Source organism: Panthera uncia, chromosome B4 (genome assembly GCF_023721935.1).
Source record: "Panthera uncia isolate 11264 chromosome B4, Puncia_PCG_1.0, whole genome shotgun sequence".
Classification (NCBI taxonomy): domain Eukaryota; kingdom Metazoa; phylum Chordata; class Mammalia; order Carnivora; family Felidae; genus Panthera; species Panthera uncia.
The window spans coordinates 6,143,532-6,157,499 of NC_064809.1; the positions used below are offsets into that span (position 1 = coordinate 6,143,532).

At 44.5% G+C, this 13,968-nt stretch overlaps 1 protein-coding gene across 2 annotated transcripts in view; it reads left to right on the top strand.

Moving 5' to 3' along the window:
* The window catches only part of PFKFB3 (6-phosphofructo-2-kinase/fructose-2,6-biphosphatase 3), a 952,670-nt gene that overhangs the window by 776,711 nt on the left and 161,991 nt on the right, over window positions 1–13,968 (top strand). The window lies entirely within an intron of this gene.

The following is a 13,968-nucleotide window of genomic DNA, read 5'->3' on the forward strand; positions in this document are numbered from 1 at the left end:
TGAGACCTTTTAAGTGATTTTGAATGATTTTTTAAAATTTTTTTAATGTTTATTTATTTTTGACACAGAGAGAGACAGAGCATGAGCGGGGGAGGGGCAGAGAGAGAGGGAGACACAGAATCCGAAGCAGGCTCCAGGCTCCGAACTGTCAGCACAGAGCCCGATGCGGGTCTCGAACTCACGGACTGCAAGATCATGACCTGAGCAGAAGTCAGACACTCACCCTTCTGAGCCACCCAGGCTCCCCATTGAATGCTTTGTTTTTAAATATGAAAGGTACATATTTTTTAAAATCACAGATAAATTGATAGAATATCTTACATACGTTACTCTTCTTTTTTCCTTCTGCATATGCATATGTTCCTGTCAACATACGTACATACCCAAGAGTCTTTGACCTTCAGATACCCTTTTAACTTCTCACCTGTTTAGCCACGGCAACGTCTCTCCAACTTTGTAAAAACACATTGCTACCTAATGACTTCTGCAGCCCCAAACCCCCTTGAGCTCCAGATTTGCATATTTCATAGTAAACATTTTTGTTCATCGATATCTCAAAAGCATCTCCAAATGAACTTACTGTGTGACCCTACCAACCATCCAATCACTCTGGTCAAAACTAGGAATTATAACTGATATCCTGCTCTTCGTCAACCCCTCCCCCCTCTAATTCATCAACATGTCCTCTTGACGTTTACTACAAATTACTTGTTCCCATTTCCTCCACCGCAGTCGTGGTTCCAGCTAACGCATGTCTTGCCTAGACCGCTGCAATTCTTTTTCCTGCGATCTAGCACTTTCTTTCACTGTGGTCTCACCCAAGCTCTTCTCAAGAGTGGCAAGAACGGGCTTTTTGAAATACAAATTTGACCATAAAATTTCCTTCCTTAAAAGGAAGCTTTTAAGAGCTTTATTGCTCTTGGGATAAAGACAAAAGTCTCTACATGACCCCCAATGCCTTGCTCTGCTGGTCTCCCAGCCTGCTGCCCACCCTGAATCCGGATACTTGTGCCTCTTAGCTCCCGCCGGTCCCATGTTCCCCCAATCCTGGGCCTGTGACTCTATGTCCAGAAATACCCACGGTTAAGCCCTCACAGAGTGGTAGGGAGGCCTTTGTAAAGTAGGATGGCATTGGCAACTCGTCTGACTTGAACTTCACAGAACACAAGCTCTGAACAGTAACGGAGGTGATAATAATTCTAATAAAGGCAATATTTGAGTATTTAATATGTGCCAGGCACTGTGCTGGGTCTGTGCACTGATCCAGCCCTCAAACAACACTACCTTGTTAAAATTATTATCACCCTATTACAGATAAAGTAACTGAGGCTTAAATTTTCTCAAGGTTCCACAATCAGCCAGTGTCAGAAACATGACACAAACGCCTTCAATCTGACACGCTCTCTTGGTCCCCTGCCCTGTATCACCTCCTAAGCCTCATCATCACCATCTTGGGGGAAATAAAAAAGTGAGGCAAAACCCAGGGGGATGGGACAGAGAAAGATAGGATCTCTGTGTAGAGAGATACCAGAGCAAAACTACCTCAATCAGCGTTACGATTTCCTAGGTCTGGGGGACACACAGACACCTTCTGGGTTAAGGCGTCCCTAAGGGAGTCCGACAGAAACGGGACACCTCGCTTTTGTCTTGCTTCTTTCAAAGTTGGGACAACTGGGAAGATAAGAGAGTCCCTTTCTCCTCTCAAATGTACCACAACAAAGGAGGACCCTGTGGTGATGGTATACTCTACAGTCAAGATGGTCCTTAGTAAGTTCAGAGAGACATTCACTCTTTAGTATAATATAATGATGATGCTTTTATCTGAGCACCGTGGCAGCCGAGCAGTTGGGATCCTGGACGCCCCCTTCAGGTGGCGAAATGACCATCTAGACAGGGACGAACCCAACGCTTGGCCCTAATCTCCCTTCGCCTGTTAGTCGCCACCCAAGGGAAGAGCCCCTAGGATTTATCACTGAAAGGAAGGATGAGTCCCAGTACTTCTTGTCAAAAGGGTACTTGAAATCATCAGGCAGGAAGGTCACTGCGTGTGTGAGAGACAGCAGTAATTCTTTGCAGAAAGGAGGTGAAATGATTAAAAAGACAGGTCAAGGGATAAAATGGAGTAAGTAGATGAGCGGAGATTTGTGGGTCAAACATCAAGCCACTGTTTCCACATTCCCACCACTGCTGTCAGGAAGCAATTGCCTCTTTGTTCATTTAAATGACGGGCTTTTAAGGGGCGGACATCCACCATTAATTTTAAACAAAAGCGTCTCTGGTTCATCCCTGGTGGACCAAGCTGCTTCCACGAAATAGCAATAAATTGAACCGGTTTCCCTTGGAGCAGAGGATCGGCTCGCGCTGTCCTCGGGAGGTTAAAAAAAAAAGAAATTAAGGGAGAGAGAGGTTGATGAATCACCTTCCTGCAGTCTTCAAAAAGTTTAATAAGGAATAATAGGAAATCTTAAATATTTATTTTCGGTTCCTTACTTTGATCTTTTCTCCAGATTCCATCCGACTGCCCCAGCTCTTGTTCCCCTCCTCACACACACACACACACACACAGCCCTTTTCAGCCCTTATCACAGCTCCATTTATGCCCCGGCACCCAGTCGATATCATTTGCTAGGCCCGTCTGGGTTCCCGAGGGGATCAGTTCCTGGCATCATTTTCCCTCTTTCAAAAAAAAAAAAATTTTTTTTAACGTTTATTTATTTTTGAGACAGAGAGAGACAGAGCATGAATGGGGGAAGATCAGAGAGAGAGGGAGACACAGAATCCGAAGCAGGCTCCAGGCTCCGAGCTGTCGGCACAGAGCCCGACGCGGGGCTCGAACTCACGGACCATGAGATCATGACCTGAGCCGAAGTCGGACGCTTAACCAACTGAGCCCCCCAGGCGCCCCTCATTTTCTCTCTTTCAAAGCCATGATGTAACCATTTTCAATGGCCCCCGGAGAGACAAATGGAGACCAATTAATATATTGCATCTAAGAGACCCTGTCTTCTGGCGGATGTCACCTGTATCTAGACTTCATCTCTTCCCTGAACGATACTCAGGTCTGGGATTATGAACCTGAATGGAGACTCCCTTAAACCAGGAGCGCTCACTTGGGTTTTGTGCCAACAGCAAAGGTAAGCCCGGGCCTTGTTTTCTGAGTATGTGAAGATAGGAAGACGATGCGCGTGGCTGCACTGGGAGAATCCCTCAACACCAGGCGCCACACAGAGCAAACCAGTAACAAGCGAGCAAAGGGAGTCCCGATCCTACGAAGGGAATGCTTCCTAGAAGTGGCTCCAAAATCCTCAAATGGCCCAAAAAACAACTTTTTTTTTTCCAGCTACAGTTGATCAGATAAGGCATACCTAGAAAGTCAGCATTCTAGGACAAGACGCTCACATCTGTAGACTTCGGAAAATCTAACACATGACGGGGTGGTGCTCTTAAATATTTATGTGGGAAGGTGAGAACCTGCCAGTTTCCCCAGCCAGAAGCAGCGTATTTTGGGGCCAAATATGAATCATCCTATAGTATTCTTTCTCAAAGGGATGATACTGCCGGTCATAAATCAGTACACTGAAGTGATCCAGACACTTTTATCTGTTTCTAATCTTTTCTTTCCCCCCCAGTGGTTGGAAAATCATTTTCATTTTATACACAAGAAGTTCTGCTTGGTGCATCACAGCTGTGCCTCCCTTCAGCCCCTCGTGCTTTCTTAAGTATAAAAAAAAATTAAGCTTATCAGACCAATATCATGGGAAAAAATGATAATGTAATTAGTACGGTATGTTCAAGGCCAATACTGCACGATGGCTAGGAATCTAGGCTCAGTTGTTGAACTGACCTACATTTTAGGTCCCACTCTGTCATTTACCAACCGTCTCAGTGGAGAAATTATACTCTGAGCCTCAGTTTCCCCCACTGTAAAATGGGGATAATAATAAAGGAGTATGTGAAAGCAGTCTTCTCTAAAAGTTAGCTGTTACTATTATTACTTCTAAAAACCCATCCATTTATAACGCCAGCTCTCCAGATCCAATGCCCTTAGAAACAATGTTTGTGTCAAACAAGAAGGCAAGTAGCAAGCTGTTTTTGGCCCAAACTAAGCAGGACAAAAATAAAACTCAACTAAATTCACCCTGCTTTGGAGTTCTTTAAGTTTTTAGGGTTTTGAAAGAGAGAAAAAGCTTCTGTGCAGCAAGGAAACCATCCACAAAATGCAAGGCAACCTACTGAATGGGAGAAAATATTCGAAAAGGATATCTCTGAGAAGCGGTTAACACAAAATATATGAAAAACTCCAACTCCGTAGCAGAAACACCATCTGATTTAAAAATGGGCCGAATAAGCGAGTGGACGTTTTTCCCAAGAAGACATACAGATGGCCCATAGACACAGGAAAAGATTCTCAGTGGCACTGCTCATCAGGGAAATGAAAATCAGAAGCACAGTGAGCTATCGCCTGTGTGAGAAGGGTGAGTATCAAACAGACAAGAAATAACAGGCGTCGGTGAAGAGGTGGAGAAAAGGGAACCCCAAGCACTGTTGGTGGGGATGGGAATTGGAGCAGCCACTATGGAAAGTAGCTGAAGATTCCTCGAAAAAACTAAAAATAGAACCACCGCACGCTCCAATAATTCCGCTAGTGGGTATTTCTCTAAAAACGAAAACACTTAGAAAAAAGAACCCCAAAACACCACATAGATATACGCACCTCTCTGTTTACTGCCGCGTTATTTACAATAGCCAAGATATGAAAACAAGCTAAGTGTCCACTGATGAATGAATGGATAAAGAAGATGTGATGTATATGTACGCATATGTACATACACACACACACACACACACACACACACACACACAACGGGTTATTACTCAGCCATAAGAAAGAATGAAATCTTGCCATTTGCAACAACCTAGATGGACCTTGAAGGCACTGTGTTAAGCGAAATAAGTCAGAGAAAGATAAATGCTGTATGATCTCACTTGTATGTGGAATCTGGAAAAAATTTAAAAAGCAAGCACCCGTGGGGCACCGGGGTGGCTCAGTCGGTTAAGCATCGACTTCGGCTCAGGTCATGATCTCGCGGTTCGTGGGTTCGAGCCCCGCGTCGGGCTCTGTGCTGTCAGCTTGGAACCGGGAGCCTGCTTTGGATTCTGTGTCTCCTTCTCTCTCTCTCTGCCTTTCCCCTGCTCACTCCCTGTCACTCTCTCTCTCTCTCTCTCTCACAAAAATAAATAAAATATTTAAAAAATTAAAAAAAAAACAAAAGTAACCACCCAACCCAGATCATAGATATAGAGAACAGATTGGTGTTTGAGAGAGGAGGGAAAGGATGAAGGGGGTCCCAAGGTACAAACCTGCAGTTATAAGCGAAAAAGAAGTCGTAAGGATGTAATGTACAGCATAATGACTATAGTTAATTGTACTGTTCTGCCTATCGGAAAGTTGCTAAGAAAGTAAATATCAAAAGTTCTCATCACAAGAGAAAATCTGTTGGCAATAGCACATGCTGACGGATATTAACTACACTTGTCGTGACGATCATCTTGCAATATGTACAAGTATCAAATCAGGATGTCGTACCCCTGAAGTTAATATAATGCCATTTGTCAATTACACCTCAATAATAAAAAGGGGGGAGGACAGAGATGGAAGGGGGCGTGATTTCACTTTGAACGGCTTGCTTCCTTTATTCGGCTCAAGTGACAGCACCAGAGCAACTTTCCATACATGAGTAGGTCAGGTTTTCCCAATCTCGGCACTACTGATATTTGGGGCTAGAGGATTCTTTGTTGTGGCCGCTGTCCGCACATCATAGGGTATGGAGCAGCATCCTGGTCTTGCCCCGTTAGATGCCAGTAACATACTTCTCCCCACGAAAAAAATGTGACAACCAAAAACGTCTCCAGATGAATATTGCAAATATCCCTGCGGGTCACCGTTGCCCCCAGGAGGGAAACGGGATCCAGTGAGCAGCGATACTGGTCTTGCGCGAAGTCTTGAATGCAGGTTAAGAAGGATGTGATCAGGACTCCCAGGAGTCGGTAAGGCCCACGCGAGTGGAGGGGAGCCGCGCTTGAGAGGGAAGGACCTCCCTGAATTGGCTGAATGAGAAAAGGAGAGTGGACATCAGAGTACATACTAGACGACCCCAAATGGGATGTGGCCAGCTCGGAGGCAAAGGCCAGCACGCCCTCAAAGACCACACCGGGTCAAGCCTCTTTGCCCTCCACCAGCGTCTCTCAAGCCCCAGACCCTGTCTTAGGGTCAAATAAAGAGATGGTTAAAACAGAAAGAACCAGAATGTAGCCCCGAACAACTAAGTTCAACAGCCTGAAGATGTTTAAATCACTGACTCACACCAAATGAAAGAAAGAAAAAGCGCTGCTTCACAGAATAAAGAAACTACATCGTCTTGGTACAGTGAGGGCTGTGATTTTGTAACGCTGTCCCATGTATAGGACCTTTATCTGCCTCATTCCTGGAGCCGTCTTCGAAGGCTGCCATCTTGAGAACAGGAGCCATGTCATGTAACTGCTCACCCAAGCTGGAAGGAACAAGTGTGTGAGTCCAAGAGTCTGCGATCAAACCTCACTTCCTACATCTGAGAATCTCGGCAGAATCACTTACTGTCTCTCGCCCTCCACTTTCCTATCTGTGAAATGGGTCTGGCCATCTTTGTCCTGCTTCCATCAGAGGCATCGGAGAGGATCCCGCAAGATCATATAATACAGATGCGCTTTTTAAGCCACCCAGGATCATAAACGTTTGAATCATGATTACTGTGCCTGGCATATTGTGGATTCTAAATAAACAGCCAACAGTAAATATACAATTATTCGGCATTTCAATTCTGGGGGCTCTCGTGGAGTATAGTTTCTCTTCTAAATAAAACGTAGATAGATTTAAGAGAAGGGAGAAGACACCGTCACCACATTTTAGCATCTGAAGCCTTATTTACAATAGTAAAGTTTTATACATGAGAGTTGGAAAGACCTATAGGATGAGTTCATCCAAACTCCAACTTATAAGAAGTCATCTTGTAAGGTGAGGTCATTCAAACGACCTCATTTTCAAGGTCATGACACTATGACTCAGTGACTTTATAAGACCAGCACCGTGCATGAGGTTTCCTGGTCCAGTCACCTGTCGACCATACCACAATGTCATTTCTTTAAAATGCCCTACTATAGGTAAAACATAATAACAATAAGCCATTTATTTTTGGTCTTTATATTAGATTCCAAAATGCCCTTCCATATATTATTTCGTTTGCTCCTTAACTGTGGGGAGAAGAGACGTCACGACCGACACTTGGTCACCAACGAGGAAATCAAGTTACAGTATGCAAGACAAAGTGTTCAGGAAATGACAAGTCCACATTGTAAGGGCCTTTCCAACTGCTCAAGCTACACAGAAAAGATCTACAATCTCCACAAAGGGAGCAGAAGAGAATAGTCGCTTCATAGCATGCATTAATGACCAGACATCAAAATAAGGCGATTAAGCAAGATTTCTGGATCAGAAAAAAAACAAAAACAAAAACAAAAACAAAAACAAAAACAAATGAGGCTTTCTGGGTTTTTAAAGACACAAATCTGAAGACGGTTGAAGCCACAAGCGGGTGCCGACTTCAGTCAGAAGCGCTGATGTTTTGTGAGTTCACTTAAAGAATAAACATGGCTTGGATCACCAACCAGCCTCTGTAGCTACGTGATTAGATTTGGTATTTATCGTCCCTCGGAGTGAAATGTTACTAAATAGACTGTGCTTTGTGATTTCACCTTAATTCGACTGGAAGGGCTAATTTGCACTATTTAAAGGCAAATTTCTTTCTTTCATCATGGGACTTATAGTCACCCAAATGAAGGGGCAAGGCTGGGACACAAAACGGGAGGCTACTGGAAAAATGAAGGACATCGGTGGGGGGGGCGGGGAGCTCAGGGAGAGGCAGGGTCCTCTAGGGACACAACGCTAGATTCTCCTTCTTCGGCTGTGTACTTTTGGGGACACTGAAAGGGAATGTTTCACTGCTTTTCAACACACTGGATTTAAGTCAGGCGGGCACGTAGACAATGGGCACTGGAATGTACGAATCTGGAGCACTGAGGTGAGTTCAGGGTCAGAAATCTTGAGGGTAGGGGCGCCTGGGTGGCTCGGTCGGTTAAGCGCTAACTTTGGCTCGGGTCACGATCTCGCGGTTCGTGGGTTCGAGCCCCCCATCGGGCTCCGTGCTGACAGCTCAGAACCTGGACCCAGCTTCACATTCTGTGTCTCCCTCCCCCATTTGCACGCCATCTCTCAAAAATGAATAAATGTTAAAAAAAATTTTTTTAAAGAAATATTGAGTCTTAAGAGTGAACATCGGGACGCATTTCCAGCCAAGGGGCTGGATGGACACACCTGGGGTTGAGGGTATAGGCAGAGAAAAGAAGACAGTGGGATCAGAGCCTGGCTGCTCACCGACACCTCTATCCCCTACGTGAGGAAGACCCAGTGAGAGAACAGAATAGCGAGTTCATGTGGCTGGAGAAAAACCAGCAGATGCGTGTCCTACAAGGCAGGAGCCACTGTATCTATCACGTGTCGCTGAAATTTGGAGTGCAGTTGATTTTGTCCACATGGAGGTCGTTGCAAAATATCTCTTTCACGTAAAATGTGTAATACCCTCAAAACACTTGTTGGCTACGTTCGATACATGCTTGCTCAATGAGTAGATGGGTAGAAGCATGGATGAGGAATACAGAAAAGGCAAAATTTCTAAGCCCAACTCTTGGTTCTGCCGGTGACTCACGGTTTAGTCTTGGATTCACTTCGGTTGTGAGCTCCTCGTCGCCGAACGTTCTTTAACCTAGCGTGTTAGTCTGGGTCCCCCAGGGAAACAGAACAAATGGAGATAGATAGATAATAGAGATTTATTATAAGGAACTGGCTCACATAATTACACAACCTGGCAAAGACCCAAGATCCACAGGTGGGTCTGTAGGCTGGAGACTCAGGAGAGCGGATAGTATTGTTTCATAGTTCAAAACCCAGCGCACTCAAGACCCAGGAAGAGCCAATGTTTCAATCTGAGTCCGAAAGTGGGGGGGGGGGGGGAGCCAAGATCACAGTTTGAAAGCCATCAGGCAGAAAGGATGCTCTTTAACTTGGGTTAAGAACAGCCTTTTTGTTCAGCTCAGGCCTTCAGCTGATTGAACGAGGCCCACCCACAGCAGGGACAGCAATCCGCTTCACTCTGTGTACTGATTCACACGTTCATCTCATCCGGAGATGAACACACCCGGAGTCATGTGAGATCAACTCTCTGAGCAATCTGTGACCCCGTCAACACATAAAGTTCAGTCACACGTGGGCGTAGATAAGTCCCTGTCTGGGATTTTGCAGGACCGATCGTGGGTTAAAAAGTCCCCTCCACCTCACAGAGTTCATAACTCTAGGATTTATACGATAACACACGGGCGGAGCAAAGACTTTGGAAGAACTGACTGAAGAATAATACCGTCTCTGTTACAACAGCATTAAATATCAGTACGGCACAGACAGAGGCTGGGGGCGTGTCTGCGTGTTCCTTTGCTAAAGTCAGAGCTGTTAGAGCCCGAGGGTTCCACCTGACGGGGGAGACTGTTTTTCTATTCTTTGGTTTTGTTTTCCCCTTTCTCTGACATGGGTCCGCTGAAGTGGGGTACTTGATGGCACCGAAAGGCCCTTGGGTGCCCGAAGCGTTCTAAATGAGGGAGGTGAGCAAAGCGAGGGCCGCTCTTGGAAAGAGCTGGGCCGCAGGCAGAGAGGACGCCTCTCTTGGCTCTCTGTTTGGCCCTTGACTTCTCATGCTCATCTCCCCGGCCTCTTTACTCCCTCTCTTCCTCTCTGGGTCTCCTGCGCCCGCTCAGACCACACACAGGTGCAGATGCTAACAGACACCCATAGGTGGCAGCAACCTTCTGAGACAGCGGCGGGCCCAAGATGGATTTCTCCCTTTCACACGCGTCCTCAGCAGCCCTGGGTTTGGTGTGGATCAGCTGGCGGGTGAACGCTCCTCTCCAGAGCCAGGGAGTGGTGCCGTCCTCATGCACATTAAAATGTTTGTCCCCCGAAATGAACCTAAGGCTCAGGTGGAGGTGAAGGACGAGAGCAATTCTCATCCTTTGAAACTTCCGGTGCACAAAAATGAAAGGCAAACGGATCCCTCGTCTGCGATTGCTGCTTCCAATACGTGCCCAGCTCTTCCCGTTTCCCCGCCGCTGGAAGACTGGGAGCAGAACGAGGCAATCCGCTACGGGCTGTAATCAGTCAAGTGCAGATGTCCCCATAGATGTAGCTCCCCTACATCTGAAATAAAGATAATTTACGTAGAGTAAATAGAACAGGGAGCCCATTTGCCCCAATCCGGATGGCTTCGCCTGAGAGAAGCGGGTCACAGGGGTGGATGCCTGCGAAGGTTCAATAGCATCTCATCAAAATATGGCACGGATGTCAATGCCACGAAGCCCGTCTTTTCCGAATTTACTCCCGCTGTCTCTGAAGAGCCCTGCAGGAGGCAGGAGTGGCCGGAAGGCCGAAGAAAACTCGTCCACCCTGGGGGGACATCTGCAATTGTCCCAGACATATGCTCAAGCGTTTCACTGACTTGAGCAAGCCAGGAAACTAGAGCGAGGGTTTTTCACTGAAAGCCATGTGGCAACTTGGGTGGTGGTGAATGAGCTGCCCTCCTTTGCCCTGCGGCATTCAAGGTCAGGCTCAGGGACAGAAAGGCAGGCTCAGGCCAACACGCACGGCTCCCTCAACTCTTGGTGTGGGTGTTTCTCCCAAGTATTTCATACTTATTTTTGAATGGGTAATTCACACGCATAGCTTAAACAATTAATAATGTATCATGGGCACGTGGGTGGCTCAGTTGGTAAGGACCCCACTCTTGATTTCCACTCAGGTCATGATCTTATGGTTCCTGGGATCGAGCCCCGCATCGGGGTCCCTGCTGACAGTGCTTGGGATTCTCTCTCTCCCTCCTTTCTGCCCCTCCCCCACTCTCTCACTCTCTTTCAAACACACACACACACACACACACACACTGCAAAGACTCCTTCAAACACCTGCCACCCCCATTTACAGGTTACCGCTGTCATAAATTTATGATGTATCCTTCCAGAGTAGGAATGCATGCATGCAAATAAAGGCAGATATGTATCCTTATTTTCTCCCTCTTAAACACCAAAGGGAACACAGCGTTCTTCATCTTGCTACTTCAAATAACACTACAGCTTGGAGATCTTCCCATATCAATATCTAGAAAGTTCCCTCACTCTGGTTTACCTCTGCACAAAAGCCTCCGATTCGCTTAAATTAAATTATACCCCATATTTTATTAACCACTTCGCCCTTAATAGATATTTTGGTTATTTCCGATCTTCTGTCATTACAGACAGTCCTATAATTAAAAATCCCGTACTACGTCTTTTCAGGATCCATCAGGACATCTGAGTCTAAGAGCAGACGTCTTCTTCCTCGTCCTGCTTGTGAGCTGAAATGTTTGTGTCCTTCCAGACTTATGTTGAAATCCTAGCCCCCTAGTCGGGTATTTGGAGGTGAGACCTTTGGGGGTGATTAAGTCAGGAAGGCAGACCCCCCCCCCCATGAATAGATGAGTGCCTTTATAAAGGGGACCCAGAGAGCTTGCCTCTTGCTCGCACACAGTGAGAAAACAGCCGTCGGTGAGTCAGGAAGCCAGTCCTCACCAGTCACAGAGAGTGCTGGTGTCTTCATCGCGGATTTGCCGCCTCCAGAACCATGAGAAACAAATTCTGTTGACAAGCTGACAAGCCATGCAGTCTGTGGTGTTCTATTCCCGCAGCCCGGATGGACTGAGACAGCCCTTTATTCATGTCGCAAGGCTTTCTTCACTTGTATCTTGCCCATTTTGTGTTAAGTGTATTCCTACATTATCTTTGCATTGCTGTTGTAAAAGGGCACTCGGCTTTCATTATATCTGCCCGCTGGTGACTGTTAATACAGATGAAAGCCATTGATTTCTAGATAACTTTGTACTTTGATACTTCAGTCATTCTCATAGTTTTTTAACTCGATTAATTGGCACACTTCTGTTTGCCAAATATTCGGGTTTACCGTCTTCTGCATATAATGATAGTTTTAATGGGTTTTTTTTCCATTTTTAAATCTGAATTTTCTTTTGTCAAATTCCGTATGTAATTCTGGAGTGAAATATTAAGTAACGGTATTAGTGGACATCGTTGACTTGATTTGGGTATTTAGTGGGAATGCTTCTAGCCCTGGCTTTTGAACTGAGATACACGTATTTGATCATGTTAAAAAGTAATGTCCTTATATTCTAACTTTGTTATTTTCATCAAGAATGGTTATTGAATTTTTTAAATGCTTTTTGTGAAACGATGTCGACAATCATGTGAGTTTTCTATTAATGTAATAAATTATGTTAGATTTCCTACTATTGACTCTTCCCTGAAATTCTAGCCCTACTGTGATCATAATTCCTTCAATGTGTGGCTGAAGGCTGTTTGTTAGTATTTTATTTATGGTTTGGGGATGGCTATTCATAAGTAAGGTTTATAAGTGGGATGTTTAAAAATGTTATTGTATGTTCATGTTAATATTCTATTTGCTTTAAAAAATAATTTGGAGATGGGAATGCAAGCTGGTGCAGCCACTCTGGAAAACAGGCTGGAGGGTCCTCAAAAAACTGAAAATAGAACTACCCTACGACCCAGCAATTGCACTACTAGGCATTTATCCACGGGATATAGGTGTGCTGTTTCGAAGGGACACATGCACCCCCATGTTTATAGCAGCGCTATCAATAATAGCCAAAGTATGGAAAGAGCCCCAATGTCCATCGACGGATGAATGGATAAAGAAGATGTGGTATATATATCCATATATACAACGGAGTATTACTCGGCAATCAAAAAGAATGAAATCTTGCCATTTGCAACGACATGGATGGAACTGGAGGGTATTACGCTACGTGAAATTAGTCAGTCAGAGAAAGATAAAAATCATATGACTTCACTCCTATGAGGACTTTAAAAGACAAAACAGATGAACATAAGGGAAGGGAAACAAAAATAACGTAAACACAGGGAGGGGAACAAAACAGAAGAGACTCATAAACATGGAGAGCAAACTGAGGGTTACTGGAGGGGTTGTGGGAGCTGGGATGGGCTAAATGGGTCAGGGGCACTAAGGAATCTACTCCTGAAATCATTGTTGCACTCTGTGCTAATTTGGGTGTAAATTTAAAAAATAAAAAAAGAATAATAATAATAATTTGGAGAGTTTTTATATTTCTATATATAAAGTCTATATATAGATTCTATTTCTAAAGAGTTGTTATATTTCTATAACATCGAAATTATCAGCTCCTTAATTTTGGTAGAATTTCCCTGTGAAGCTATCCAGCTCTTTGTCATGTCTCTGATTGTTCTATGGAAATAAGCCACCTTAGACTTTTTTTCTCTATTTTGTCTGGTGTCAGCTTTGGTAAATTCCATTTCCCTGGAAAATTAGCTACTTCCTCCAGGTATACAAATAGTTTCCAGAGTTGAGCAAAGTGGTCTCATGTTATTCTTCTAATGTTCTCTATTCTTACATTCTCTCTTCTGTTTCTTATTTTTTATAGGGAATTTTTGCCCTTTATAAAGGTAAGGGTAGTTTTTCTTTGTAGTTTTCACCCAATAGTTTATCAGTTTTTCCTAAAAACAGTTTTTGAATTTTCTTATTAGTGCCACTGTTTTGTTTTTGTTTTTTTCTGTTTGATAATTCATTACATTCTTTATGAGCCTTTAGTAGCCTTTGTCTTTATGAAAGCTTAGCATTTAGGACCTTGTCTAATTTTTTGAGTAAAATACAAAGTGTCTTTCATCATTTTTGACGTATGTTTTTCATGTTATGAAGACTTCATTGTGTGCTTCGGCTACACCCCAATACAT